General features: G+C 37.8%; 1 pseudogene across 1 annotated transcript; it reads left to right on the top strand.

Moving 5' to 3' along the window:
• The first annotated feature begins 8,381 nt into the window (after positions 1-8,381).
• Positions 8,382-8,872, top strand: LOC308421032 (serine/arginine-rich splicing factor 3-like; annotated as a pseudogene). Its single transcript has one exon. The product of its transcript is annotated as a serine/arginine-rich splicing factor 3-like (transcript).
• Positions 8,873-15,511: the final 6,639 nt, after the last annotated feature.

Below are 15,511 nucleotides of genomic sequence, written 5' to 3'. Positions count from 1 at the left end.
AACATCTGCCCCAACACACGGAGTAACTGGGTCCCCTGGGATCCAGGGACACAGGAACCCCCACACATTCAGTTGCACTGGTTCTTCCCAATTTGAACCTGCACCCAGAGCAGACATGGGAAGCAGGCTCTGTACCAAACCCTATAACACCCAGAGGGCGCCCTAGTCCAAGCTGCTTTGAAAAGCCCAGGATCACTGGTGCTCTGACTTCTTTAGAATTTCAGGATCACAGAGAAAGGTAAATTCCCAAGAGATCAGACACATCCAGGATCACTGGAAATCTGACACACTCAACATCACAGTTGAGGCCAAAATATCTTTCACAATAGCCAGCATAACTGGGACTAACACAGGAAACATGAAAAACATGAAAGCACACCCCCCCCCCCAGTAGCCAGAAGCACAGATTTCTTCCAGCTTTGACCTGTGCTCAGGCAGACCCAGGCTCTGGCTCCCAACCTACTCCTACAACATCGAGAGAAAGCTTGACTCTTAGGAGCTCTGACACAACAGGATCTCAGGAGCTCCATCACACCAGAATTTTAGGATCGCAGGAACAAGAACATCTCCTTTTATTGATGCCAGAAAATGCCATCTTCTCCTACATATGCAGCTGAAGCCATGGGCCATTCCATGCATACTTATTGGTTGGTCATTTAGTCCCTGGGAGTTCTGGTGGTGTCTGATGGGTTGATATTGTTGTTCTTCCTATGGGGCTACAAAATTCAGCTCCTGCAGTCCTTTCTCTAATTCTTGCATTGCAGTCACCAGGCTCAGTCTGATGGTTAGTTGCAAGCATTCTCATTTGTAAGAGCTTGGCAGGAGACATGCATCAGGCTCCCATCAGCAGGAAAAAGCAATCAAAAAGGTGAAGGAATTGAACAATATTATACAGGACTAAAAATAAAAATAGAAACGCTAAAGAAAACACAAAAGAAGACAAGTCTGGAGATGGAAAACTTAGGAAAGATATCAGGAGTCACAAATACAAGCATCATTAATGGAATACAAGACATATAAAAGAAAATATCAGATGTAGAAGACCCACTAGAAAACGTTCACACAACAATCAATGAAAATACAAAAAAAAAAAAAAAAAGCAAAAAGCCCCTAATTCAAAAAATTTAAGAAATCCATGACATAATGAAAAGACCAAACCTAAGAACAATAGGTACAGAAGAGAATAAAAATTTCCATTTCAAAGGGTCAGCTAGCAGCTTCAACAAAAATCAATGAAATAGAATAGAAGATCCAAAAATGAGCCCTCATGTATATGGTCACCTGATTTTTGAAAAAAGAGCAGTAAACATTCAATGGAAAAAGGACAGCCTATTCAACAAATGGTGCTGGTCCAACTGGCACTCAGCTTGCAAAAGAATGAAAATAGACCCTTTCTTATCTCCTTGTACAAAGCTCAAGTGTAAGTGGATCAAAGATCTCCACATTAAACCAGATACACTGAAACTATTAGAAGAGAAAGTAGGGAAAACCTTAGAACACATAGGCACAGGAGAAAATTTTCTGAACAAAACACCAATGGCTCAAGCTCTAAGGTCAAAGATTAACAAATGGGACTTAATGAGATTGCAAAGTTTCTGTAAGGCTAAGGACATCGTCAAGAAAACAAAACGGCAACCAACAGAATGGGAAATGATCATTTCCAACACCACATCAGATAGAGGCCTAATATCCAAGGTGTACAAGGAACTCAAAAAGCTAGACACCAGAGAATCAAATAACCCTATTAAAAAATGGGTACAGAGCTAAACAAGACGTTTTCAGTTGAGGAACACCGAATGGCCGAGAAACATCTGAGGAAGTTCTGGACATCCTTAGCCATCAGGGAAATGCAAATCAAAACAACCCTGAGATTCCACCTCACACCAGTCAGATTGGCCAAGATCCAAAACTCAGATGACAGCAGATGCTGGCGAGGCTGCGGAGAAATAGGAACACTTCTCCACTGTTGGTGGGGTTGCAAGCTAATACAACCACTCTGGAAATCTGTCTGGCGATACCTCAGAAAATTGGATATAGTACTACCTGAAGATCCAGCTATTCCACTTCTGGGCATATACCCCAGAGACACTTTAATACACAACAAAGATATATGCACCACAATGTTCATAGCGGCTCTATTTATAATAGCCAGAAGCTGGAAGGAACCCAGATGTCCTTCAGAAGATGAACTGATACAAAATATGTGGTATATATACACAATGGAATACTACTCAGCCACCAGAAACAATGACTTCACCAAATTCTTAAGAAAATGGCTGCATCTAGAGAATATCATCCTGAGTGAGATAACCCAGTCACAAAAGAACAGACATAATATGCAGTCACTGATAGTGGGATGCTAACGCCAGAGGCTTGCACTCCCCCAGAAACAACTCACAGACTGTATGAAGTCCAAGAAATAAAGAAAACAAAACAAAACAAAAAAAATTTACAAAACAAGAAAACTTTAACTATTTCCATGTTACATTTTGTTTTACATGTACTTTAGCTCATTGTAACTATTAAGTTTTCAAGGCATACAATCAAACCTTGAAAAAAATCAAGTACTAAATAAAATTATATTCATATAGTCTTTTGTAAAAGTTATGTTAAAATCTGAAAAAAAAAGTACTGACAGAAAATGTATAATTTTAAGCAAAAAATGTTTAAAATCTGTACATTTATCTTTGTTTTGTAAAATAAAGTTGTTTAAAAAAAGGTAAAAAAAGAGCTTTGCTTTGTTTGTGACATGGTCACTTGTAGCTCAGGCTGGCCTTGAATTCACTTTATAGACAAAAGGGATGATTTTGATCATCCTGACCCACCTCCTGAGTGCTCAAACCTGCATCACTATACCTAGGGGCATTGTTGTCCAGTTGTTTTTCTTTCTGGTGCCTTGGGTGATACCAAGTAAAGCTAGAGCCATGCAAGTCAGTGCTGAAAAGAACCACAAGGGAATGTGGCAGAAGGAAGGGAGGGACTAAGGTTTGAGAAGAATCCAGGAGAGCTTCAGAGAATACGTGCCATGATGAACTATCGGTTGGATTTTCATAGAAGAAGAAGAAAAAGAAAAGCACCTGTTGATAAAAGAAATACAACTAAAGAACAATGAAAATTTCTATTATCCCCCCAGAGAACAATTATTCCACATGAATGCAGCCCAGTGCCCACTCAACAAAACAAAAAACAAGCAAAATGTCACTCTTTAGGTCAAAATGGTTTTCTAATTTCTGAGGTTGAATTATTATCCTCTGGGTTTTGGCCACATTGTCATCCCTGGCTTATGTAATTTTTTGTTATGCCATCATCACACCCCTTACCGCCTTTCCTTTTTTTTGTTTCCTTTTATTGAAAATAATTTTTCTCACATATTATATCTCCAATTACAGTTTTCCCTTCGTCTCCTCTAAGTTTCTCCTCATACCCTTTCTCCTATAGGGATCCACGCCTTTGCTGTCTCTCATTAGAAAATAAACAGGCTTTTAAGGAATAATAATACAATTAAATATATTAAGATAAAACAGAAAAAAAAAATATAGAAGAAACCTTCCCTAACCTAAGAAAAAGATGCCCATAAACATACAAGAAGCATACAAATCTCCAAACATATGGGACCAGAAAGGAATTTCCTCTCATAATATAATAATTAAAACAACAAATGCACAGAGAAAACAAGGATTCTCAAAAGTTGTAAGAAAAAAAATTAAGTAACATAAATGGAGACTCATCAAAATTACACAAGACTGCTCAAAAGAGACTGTAAAAACCAGATGATCTTGGGCAGATGTCATACAGACCCTACAAAAACAAAAATGCCAACTCAGGCTACAATATCCAGCAAAGCTATTAATTGTGATAGCAGAACAAAACAAAATATTTCATAACAAAACCAAATTTAAACATTTTCCCACCAATCCAGTGCTGCAAAGGAAAACTCCAAAACAAGAAGGAAAACTAGAGCCAAGGAAAAAAAAATCTCAAACAAACCCAAAAGAAGAGAACCACACAAGTGTAAATCCACTTCTAACAAATATAACAGGAAGCAACCATTATTGTTCCTTAATATCTTTTAGCATCAATGGACACAGTTCCCCAATAAAAAAAACATAGACTAAGAGGCTGGACATAAACAGGACCCAACATTTTGCAGCACACCAGAAACATGCTTCAGTGACAAAGACAGGCACTACCTCAAAGTAAAAGGCTGGCAGTTCCTCAGAAAATTATAAATAGTGCTACCTGAGGACTCAACTATACCACTCCTGAGCATATACCCTAAAGATGTTCCAACATATAACAAGAACACATGTTCTACTATGTTCAAAACACTTTTATTTATAGTATCCAGAAGCTGATAATAGCCCAGATGTCTCTTAACAGAGGAATGGATAAAGAAAACATGGCACATTTACATTATGAGTACTACTTGGCTATTAAAAGCAATCACTTCATAAAATTTATATGCAAAAGGATGGAACTTGAAAATATAATCTTGAGTGAGGTAACCCAGACATAAAAGAACATACATGATATGTACTCACTAATAAGTGGACATAAGCAAAAAAGAAGCTTGGAATATCCATGAAACAACTCACAGATCATATGAAACCCAAGAACATAGAAGATCACACCAAAGTGTGGATGCTACAGTCCTACTCAGAAGGAAAAAAAATCTTCAGAAAGTAAAGGGAGAGGGGAGGAGGAGAATAAAGGGGGAGTAGTTCAGTTATGGAAGGAGATAAAGTCAGGAATTTGAAAGTAGGTATGTAGCAGTGGGAGAAAAGAAATGGGTGTAGTCACAAGAAAGCTTCAGATGCTGGGGACCCAAGAGGTTTCCAGGACACAACAAGAAGGACATTAGTCAAAATACTCAACAAATGGAAGATAGAACCTGTAGAGAGCATTTCTAGTGAATAGACCCATCCCCCATTGAAAAATGGGGCCAGCCACTCACCTCAAAAATATTAATTCAGAATTCCTTCTGTCAAAATGAAATGCAGCGACAAAGAGTGAAACAGAAACTGAAAAAAAGGCCATTCAGAGATTGCCCCACCTAGGTGTCCATTCTATTTGCAGGCACGAAACCCAGACACTACTACTGATGACAAGAAGTACTTACTAAGAGGAGCCAAGTATATCTGTTTCCTGAGAGGGTCTGCCAGAGCTGGGCCAATACAGATGTAGATGTATAGAACCAAATATCAGACTGAGCAGAGGGACTCCAATGAAGAAGTTAGGCAGTGACTGTAAGAGCTGAAGGGGTTTTCAACCTCATAAGAGAACAACAACATCAACCAATAGAACCTGCCAAAGTTCCCGGGGACTAAACCACCAACCAAAGAATACTCAGGGGGGGACTCATGGCTCAAACTGTATATGTAATAAAGGAATGCCTTATCTGACATCACTGGGCTGGGATCCCCTTAATTCTGTGGAAGTTTAATGTCCCAGGGTAGGAAAACAGGGAAAAGAAGCCACAACTTAGTAAAATTAGAGGCAAAAGAACAATGTTACAACAGACAGTGAGAAAATTCAGAGACTCATATTTTAAAACCCTTTATCGTGACAATGAGGAAATCTAAAAGAAATGGATATTTTTCTCGAAACATACTAACTAGTTAAAACTTGATATAGACCAAGTTAAATAAAGATCACATAAACAATGTAAATGAGACCATAATACCTGGTGTTATAAAAGCAATAACAAAAGTGTAACACACACACATACACACTCTAAATAAAAGAAGTTGATGATGAACTAGAAGAAGAAGGAGGAGGAGGAGGAGGAGGAGGAGGAGGAGGAGGAGGAGGAGGAGAAGAAGAAGAAGAAGAAGAAGAAGAAGAAGAAGAAGAAGAAGAAGAAGAAGAAGATGATGATGATGATGATGATGATGATGATGATGATGATGATGATGACAAGGGCCTCAGCAACAGGACCTTACTCTCAGTTTGTGGACAGACAACACTTCCACAACTCTGAACTCAGAGAAGTTGAGCTGGTGCTTACCTAGAGCTTTTACACCTACAAATTATTGTCCATGTTATTGTAAGGCACTCTACATGCTACTGAAGGAGGAAGGTAAACAAGAACCCAGCTATGAACCCTTCCTAGAACATAGACAACCATGAAACAAAGCCCTGGGAGTAACAAATGTTCTAACAGGGATCATCTCAGTATAAAAACCTGACCTATTGACATTATGGGAGCTAATTCTGCTGTACTCCATTTCTTTTTAATTCTTGTATGCCTAAGGGCCTGCCAAGTACTTATGAACCTCACCCTAATCTAAATAGAATTAGGAAAATTCTTTATTCTCCTTAGGGATGAAACTGCTGCAGCATGTTATCAAAAGAAATCTGCTCTGCAGCTAAGTCAAGAAACAGATTATTTTTCAGAAGTATACAAACCTTGCTAATTGCCTGCATTATCTTGTTATCCAGGTCTCACCACAGGTAGTAGGTAAATTATAATTGGAACATCCTTAAAAACGGCAGATTATAAATAAACACATACACACACAAACTACAGCTCTGGTAATTACCCTCAAACTGCTCAATAAATGTAGTTAAGAAGTGATTTAAAAATCTTGCCTATGACAATAATGGTTCATTTGTCGGAGGCTTTTGTGAAATAATGATAGGGATGCTGTGCAGCAAGTTGTGTAGCAACTAATGCTGAGTTGTAGGGAGTTTTGTGCTTTTGCAAACAGTTGAGATAAGGACTAGGGGCTGCAAGGACTGTGTGCTTCTGGGAAAGATATCTGATGCTGAAGAATTTCTTCACAGAACAGAACAAATCCAACAATAAAACATTTCCATCAAGAGTCAGCCCACCGCCGTGAGGACTCAGAGCCTGTTCACAGATTGATGAGCACCCAGAAGTACCTCAGGAGTACCCTCCCTCCTGAGTCCACAGGTGTCTCCCCACTTTCTCTCCACTGACTACCTAGGAAGAGACTGTCAGAAATTCTCCAGGTACACATAGCTTGGTGCTGCTTGGGAACAGACTGTTTAGGCCTCCATCTGTGCCCAGAGCCAGAGCAAGCCCACTGCCATCCGAACTCATAGCATTCAGAGAGCTGAACACCCACAGGCACACAGGAGAGACAAGTTCCAGTCACAGACAACAAAATCAGCTAGCATCACAGATAACAAGATGGCAAGAGGCAAGTGCAAGAATCCAAGCCACAGAAACCATGACAACCTGGCAACATCAGAACCCAGCTCTCCTGCCACTGCAAGTAGTGGATATCCCAACTCACCTGAGAAACATGATTTGGACTTAAAAATCATACCTCATGTTGATGTTGGTGGGACTCAAAAAGTACATACATAACTCCTTTAAAGAAATATAGGAGAACCAAGAGAACACAGATAAACAAAAAGAATCCCTTAAAGAAGAAACACAAAAATCACTTAAGTAACTACAGGAAAACACAACCAAACAGGTGAATGACTTGAACAAAACCATCCAGGTTCTAAAACCAAAAATATAAACAATAAAGAAATCATAAACAAGACAATATTGGAGATAGAAAACCTGAGAAAGAGATCAGGAGACATAGACGCAAGAATCACCAACAAAATATAAAAAATGAAAGAGAGAATCTCAGGGGCAGAAAATAACATACAAAAACATTGGCCCAACAGTCAGAGAAAATGCAAAAATCAAAAAGCTCCTAACCCAAAATATCCACGAAATCCATGACACAATAAGAAGACCAAACCTAAGGATAATAGGTGTGGAATAGAGCAAAGACTCCCAATTAAAAGGTCCAGTAAATATCTTCAACAAAATTATTGAAAATAAACTTCTCTAACCTAAAGAAAAAGATCGCCACGAACATACAAAAAACCTACATAACTTCAAATAAATTGGACCAGAAAGAAATATTCCTTCAGACAAATAAGAGTCAAAATACCAAATGCTCAAATCAAAGAAAGAATATTAAAAGCAGTGAGGGGAAAGTGACAAGTGACAGATAAAGGCAGGGCAATCAGAATCACACTAGACTTCTCCACAGAGACTATGGAAGCTAGAAGAGCCTGGACAGACATCATACAAACTCCAAGAGAACAGAAATGCCATCCCAAGTTCCAGTATCCAGCAAAACTCGCAATTTCCACAGATGGAGATACCAAGATATTCCAGGACAAAACCAAATTTACACAGTACCTGTCCATACATCCAGCCTTACAAAGGATAATAGATGAAAAAGTCAAACACAAGAAAGGAAAGTTAACAATAGAAAAAGCAGCAAAGGCCATTTTGTGGACGCCGCAGAACTTAGAGCTTCTGTGGGAGCAGAGCCAGAGGGAAGCGGTGGGCCTGTTGGAATATTAGGGTTTGAGCTTGGGTCTTTTGAATCCAGGATCTCGAAATGCATCGTGATTCCTGTCCCTTGGACTGTAAGGTTTATGTAGGTAGTCTTGGAAACAATGGGAATGAGGCTGAATTAGAACGGGCTTTTGGCTATTATGGACCACTCCGAAGTGTGTGGGTTGCTCCGAACCCTCCTGGCTTTGCTTTCGTCGAATTTCAGGATCCCCGAGATGCTGCGGATGCTGTCCGAGAGCTCGATGGAAAAGCACTATGTGGCTGCCGTGTAAGAGTGGAACTGTCGAGTGGTGAAAAGAGAAGTTGGAATCGTGGCCGCCTCCCTCTTGGGGTCGTCCTCGAGATGATTACCGCAGGAGGAATCCTCCACCTCAGCACAGATCCCCAAGAAGGAGAAGCTTTTCCCGAACCTGGAGCAGGTCACATTCTAGAGATAGGAGAAGAGAAAGGTCTCTGTCTCGTGAGAGAAATCACAAGCCATCTTGATCCTTCTCAAGGTCTCGTAGCCAATCTAGGTCAAATGAAAGGAAATAGAAGGCCAGTTTGCAAAAGTCCACAGGAAATAACTTCATTTGACAGGAGTATGTACAGGAAATTAAAGTTTTGTTTGAGACTTCATAAGCTTGGTGCATTTTTAAAATGTTTTAGCTGTTCAAATTTGTTTTGTCTCTTGAAACAGTGACACAGCGATGTAATTCTCTATGGTTTCAAATGGATCATATGAGACATGTGATACCAAGAATTGTTACTTTACAATGTTCCCTTAAACGAGATTGAATTTTCTTTGAATTTTAGTTTTCCATAGACTGAAATAAATATAGATCCTGCCCAGTTTTAAGTGTGATGTACTAATGATATAAAGCAACCGGTGGAAATTGAATAAAGTTCCTGTAGTAGCAGAGACACGGTGTGGCACTGTGGGTGAAATGGTGAAGCAGTCTTTCAAAGCTGCTGTGAACACAGCCAATAGGGAAAGGGTAGGAACCACACTCAGAAGGTTTTCAAAGCAGTTCCTTCCTGTTCACTGTATGTGGATGCAGAGCTGTTGTAAAGTATTTATTTGGAAATGTAAGATACCACTGTCATCAGTTTAAGGGTACATTGTAGCGCTGAACTCAGTTACTGTGCAAGATTTTTTTTCCATGATGTCATTTGTAATATGTTTGTGAGAATCATAACTTACAAACAGTGGTACTGTTGAAGAATGATTGGATCGTAAGGTGGATGACATCAGAGGTTTAATCCATCGATTATTTCATAGTTGGACAGTTAACCCATCAGCCTGTTGCAGGAAATGGGGACACTGAAGGCTGTTTCTTGTCCTCAACCCAGTCTCCTTTACTATCGTGAGGGAAGCACTTTGTCAAGTGTTTCTTTCTATGATGTTCAATTTTGCCTCAGGCCTACACTGATAAGGCCAAAGAACCCTGGACCGAATCCATGAGTCAAAGTAAATGTTTACTCATTTCAGTTGTATCAAGTGTTTTGTCACAACAGTGGATACTAACACACATGGGTAAGGGTTTTTGTCTATATGTATGGAAAGGTGAATATTATATATATGCATAGTGTGTATTCACAGTATTGTATACATTGTACCACATTAAGTTAGAAATAAAAACTTGTTTATCAAAGAAAAAAAAATGTTTTCCTTACAAAAACAAAAAAAAAAAAAAGAAAAAGAAAAAGAAAGAAAGAAAAAAAGCAACAAAGTAAATTTCTTGCAAAAAACCCAAAGAAAGATAAGCACACAAACATAATTCTACCTCTAACAACAGAAATAACAGGAAACAACAATCACTATGTCTTTAATATCTCTTAACATCAATGGACTCATGTCCTCAATATAAAAACATAGACTATCAGACTAGATAGGAAAACAAGACCCAGAATTTTGCAGCATACAAGACACTAATCTTAGCAACAAAGACAGGCACTACCTCAGAATAAAAGGCTGTTAAAGAAAACCTTCTAAGCAAATGGTCCCAAGAAACAAGGTGGATTAGCCATTCTAATATCTAATAAAATAGATTTTTAACAACGAGTTATTTAACAAGATAAGGAAAGACACTTTTAAATTATCACAGAAAAAAAAAGTTATCAAGATGAACTGTCAGTCTTAAACATCTATGCTCCAAATATAAGGGCACCCACATTTGTAAAAGAAACCCTGCTAAAGCTCAAAGCATATATTGCACCACACACAATGGTAGTGGAAGACTTCAACACCCTACTTTCATAAATGGACAGGTCATGGAAGCAGAAACTAAACAGAGACACAGTGAAGAGAAGTTATAAACCAAATGTATTGAACAGATATCTATAAAATATTTCATTCTAAAACAAAAATAAATACCTTCTTCTTAGCACACCAAGGTTCCAACTCCAAAACTGACCTTATAGGCAGTTACAAAGTGGGCCTCAACAGATGAAATGAAAAACTCATAGCATATCTTAAGATTTTGTCTCAAAGCCAGCAATTGAATTTTCTTTTCTTTTCTTTTTTTTTATTTGAAGTTTGATGCTTTCTCTTTTTTAACGACTTTATTTTGCAAAACAAAGATAAATGTACAGATTTTAAACATTTTTTGCTTAAAATTATACATTTATGTCAGTACTGTTTTTCAGACATTAAAATAAATTTTACATAAAACCATGTGAATATATTTTTTAGTCAGTACTTGATTTTTTTCAAGGGCTTGACAGTATGCATTGAAAACCTACTAGTTACAATAAGCATAAAGTACATGCAAAACAAAACGCAACAGGGAAATAGTCAAAGTCTTCTTGTTTTGTGAATATATGTATATTTTTTTGTTTTCTTTATTTCTTGGACTTCATACAGTCTGTGAGTTGTTTCTGGGGCAGTGCAAGCTTCTGGGGTTAGCATCCCACTATCAGTGACTGCATATTATGTCTGTTCTTTTGTGACTGGGTTATCTCACTCAGGATGATCTTCTCTAGATGCAGCCATTTTCTTAAGAATTTGGTTAAGCCATTGTTTCTGGTGGCTGAGTAGTATTCCATTGTGTATATGTACCACAATTTTTGTATCCATTCGTCTTCTGAAGGACATCTGGGATCCTTCCAGCTTCTGGCTATTATAAATAGAGCCGCTATGAACATTGTGGTGCATATATCTTTGTTGTGTATTAAAGTGTCTCTGGGGTATATGCCCAGAAGTGGAATAGCTGGGTCTTCAGGTAGTACTATATCCAATTTTCTGAGGTATCGCCAGACAGATTTCCAGAGTGGTTGTATTAGCTTGCAACCCCACCAACAGTGGAGAAGTGTTCCTCTTTCTCCACAGCCTCGCCAGCATCTGCTGTCATCTGAGTTTTGGATCTTGGCCAATCTGACTGGTGTGAGGTGGAATCTTAGGGTTGTTTTGATTTGCATTTCCCTGATGGCTAAGGATGTTGAGCACTTCCTCAGATGTTTCTGGGCCATTCGGTGTTACTCAACTGAAAATGATTTGTTTAGCTCTGTACCCCATTTTTTAATAGGGTTATTTGATTCTCTGGTGTCTAGCTTTTTGAGTTCCTTGTACACCTTGGATATTAGGCCTCTATCTGATGTGGTGTTGGTAAAGATCTTTTCCCATTCTGTTGTTTGCCGTTTTGTTTTCTTGACAATGTCCTTAGCCTTACAGAAACTTTGCAATCTCATTAAGTCCCATTTGTTAATCTTTGACCTTAGAGCTTGAGCCACTGGTGTTTTGTTCAGGAAATTTTCTCCTGTGCCTATGTGTTCTAAGGTTTTTCCTACTTTCTCATGTAATAGTTTCAGTGTATCTGGTTTAATGTGGAGATCTTTAATTCACTTACACCTGAGCTTTCTACAAGGAGATAAGAACGGGTCTATTTTCATTCTTTTGCATGTTGAGTGCCAGTTGGACCAGCACCATTTGTTGAATAGGCTGTCCTTTTTCCATTGAATGTTTACTGCTCCTTTGTCAAAAATCAGGTGACCATATATATGAGGGCTCATTTCTGGATCTTCTATTCTATTCCATTGACCCACCTGCCTATTTCTGTACCAGTACCATGCAGTTTTCAGCACAATTGCCTTGTAATATAGCTTGAGGTCAGGGATAGTGATTCCCGCAGATGTTTTTTTGTTGTTGAGGATGGATTTCGCTATTCTAGGTCTTTTGTTATTCCATATGAAATTGCACATTGATCTTTCCAATTCCATGAAGAACTGGGTTGGAATTTTGATGGGGATTGCATTGAATCTGTAGATTGCTTTTGGTAGGATGGCCATTTATAAGATGTTGATCTTTCCAATCCATGAGCATGGGAGATCTTTCCATTTTCTGAGATCCTCCTCAATTTCTTTCTTTAGAGGTTTGAAGTTCTTGTCATACAGGTCCTTCACTTGCTTAGTTAGAGTCACACCAAGGTATTTCATAGTTTTTGTAACGATTGTGAACGGTACCTTTTCCCTAATTTCTTTCTCCACATGTTTGTCCTTTGAGTATAGGAAGGCTACTGATTTGTTTGAGTTAATTTTGTATCCGGCCACTTTGCTGTACTTGTTTATCAGCTGTAGGAGTTCTCTGGTGGAATTTTTGGGGTCACTCAAGTACACTATCATGTCATCGGCAAAGCGTGATGTTTTTATCTCTTCCTTTCCGATTTGTATCCCCTTGATCTCCTTTTGCTGTCTAATTGCTCCAGCAAGGACTTCCAGTACTATGTTGAATAGGTAGGGGGAGAGTGGGCAGCCTTGTCGAGTCCCTGATTAAAGTGGGATTGCTTCAAGTTTCTCGCCATTAAGTTTGATGTTGGCTGTTGGTTTGCTGTATATTGCTTTTATTATGTTTAAATATGGGCCTTGGATTCCTGTTCTTTCCAGGACTTTTAACATGAAGGGGTGTTAGATTTTGTCGAATGCTTTCTCAGTGTCTAGTGAGATGACCATGTGATTTTGGTCTTTAAGTTTGTTTATATGGTGGATTACGTTGATGGATTTCCTTATGTTAAACCATCCCTGCATCCCAGGGATGAAGCCTACTTGGTTATGATGAATGATCGTTTTGATGTGTTTTTTATTTCGGTTTGCAAGGATTTTGTTGAGTATTTTTGCATCAATGTTTCATAAGTGAGATTGGTCTGAAGTTCTCTTTCCTTGTAGGGTCTTTGTGTGGCTTAGGTACGAGGGTTATTGTAGCCTCAAAAAATGAGTTGGGTAATATTCCATCTGATTCTATCTTTTGGAATAGTTTGGCGAATATTGGTGTTATATCCCCAATAAATGTCTGATAAAATTCTGCACTGAACCCATCTGGACCTGGGCTTTTATTGCTTGGGAGGCTTTTGACGACTTCTTCCATTTCTTTAGGTGTTATAGGGTTATTTAGATGGTTTACTTGGTCCTGGTTAAACTTTGGGACCTTGTATCTGTCTAGGAATTTATCCATAAAAACAGTGGTTAGATGCCACGAAGTAGGTGGCAATGCCTTAACCGTATGTGTGTTGTTAGGCCAAGGGCCTCTTCCATCCTTGTCAAGGGGAGCGCTAACCTTCTCTCCTTTCATACAACACTGAATTTTATTTTCTTTAAATGTAAAGTTAAAGGGTTTTATTTCTTACTAAGCATACATATAGCTGTTGTGATTATTTGAAAATAGAATAATTTGATTAATTATTTGATAATAAATTCAATAAATGATAATATAATATATCACGTGTATGTTCATATTCTCATTCATTTTTTACCCAAACTCCTAGATTCACACCTAAACTTTCTCCCACTTCCAACTTCATGTTCTTTTTTTTTTTCATAATTCACTGAGTCAAACTTCTATTATCCATATCTACATAGGTATATGATCATACACTGGGACATTATCTACATATCAGGGAAAACATTCCTAAAGAAAACCAACTCTCCTTCACCTAGAAGTCATGAAAGGTTAACAATTCCTTAGCTAGGAGTGAGGGTTCATGAGCTCCCTTTCTTGTTTTGTTTTGGAATTTAGACATTTCAAAACTTTAAATCACAGAGAACAAAGAATCAAAACATATAAGGATAATGTATATGGGTTCATTACCACATTGCAATTAAATTATCTCAATGCAACAGGTAACTAGGTCTCAAACCAGTAATATTAGCTTAAAAACATTCTGAAAAGGTATGACAATTATTGCTTAAAGCTGAATAATATTAAGAAAAATACATTTTAGGGAAAGAAGAAAAAGTTCTATGCATATATTAACATTTGATTATTCTGAGTCAATCATTTATATTTCAGTAAATAAATGATTCATAATTAGTCTTTGGGTAGAAAAGAAAAACAATAAACTGCCTTTGATGTATACATATTACCCAGAAGCAAAATATCACAAAAATGTGATTGCTTAACAACTAAAGAAGGAATGCTTCTCAGATCATGTTATAGAGATAACTTTGATAATCAAGCATAGCAAATATGCCACAGGGTGGAAAGCTATGAAGCAATTTCATTAAAAAATTCAGACATATAAATGCCAGATAAGATATCAAGAAAATCAAATCTGGAAGTTTAATAAGTAGATAACACACTAGAACAAAGTATGCCTTTAAAACAATACTTAGATGCCTAAATATTGAAAAATCAATTTAGAAACCATAAATTATTAATAGCTTAAAAGTTTTTAAGCATATGAAACCTATCAAAAATGTTATTGAACAATAAGCTATCATTAATGTTATTAAATAAGTAAGCTTGCAGGAGAGACCATTGACTCCTACTGAAAATCAAATACTACCATTTTCTCTGATCTGCACAGCTTCTAACTGTTCTCTAAAGTCTTAAACTTTACACATACACCTAAATTATAGTTCTGACCATTCACCACAGAAAGTTCTTTTTGTAGCAAATAAGAACAATTACAGATATCTAATACTTGTCAAAATACAGAAACTAAGTAACTCTGTGTGCCCAACCACAAGATCTGCAGAACAACCCCTACACATAAGAATTAAGAAACATTGCAGAAAGCAGTACAGGAATATTTTAAGGATAAGAAGACCAGGTTGCCTGCTGTGCAATAATGTCTTCTACAAGTAATATGGCTGCTCCATCCATGAAATGACAACCACATGGTTGCCTACATAAGACCAACAAGAAGATCACATATAATCATAGGTCACTGTGAATGCTGAGGAAGTGATCAGTTTTCTCCA

This window comes from Micromys minutus (assembly GCF_963924665.1).
Source record: "Micromys minutus genome assembly, chromosome: 5".
NCBI classification, from domain to species: Eukaryota; Metazoa; Chordata; class Mammalia; order Rodentia; family Muridae; genus Micromys; species Micromys minutus.
Note: the sequence above shows the minus strand (reverse complement) of the source record. Positions and strands in the feature narration are given on the sequence as shown.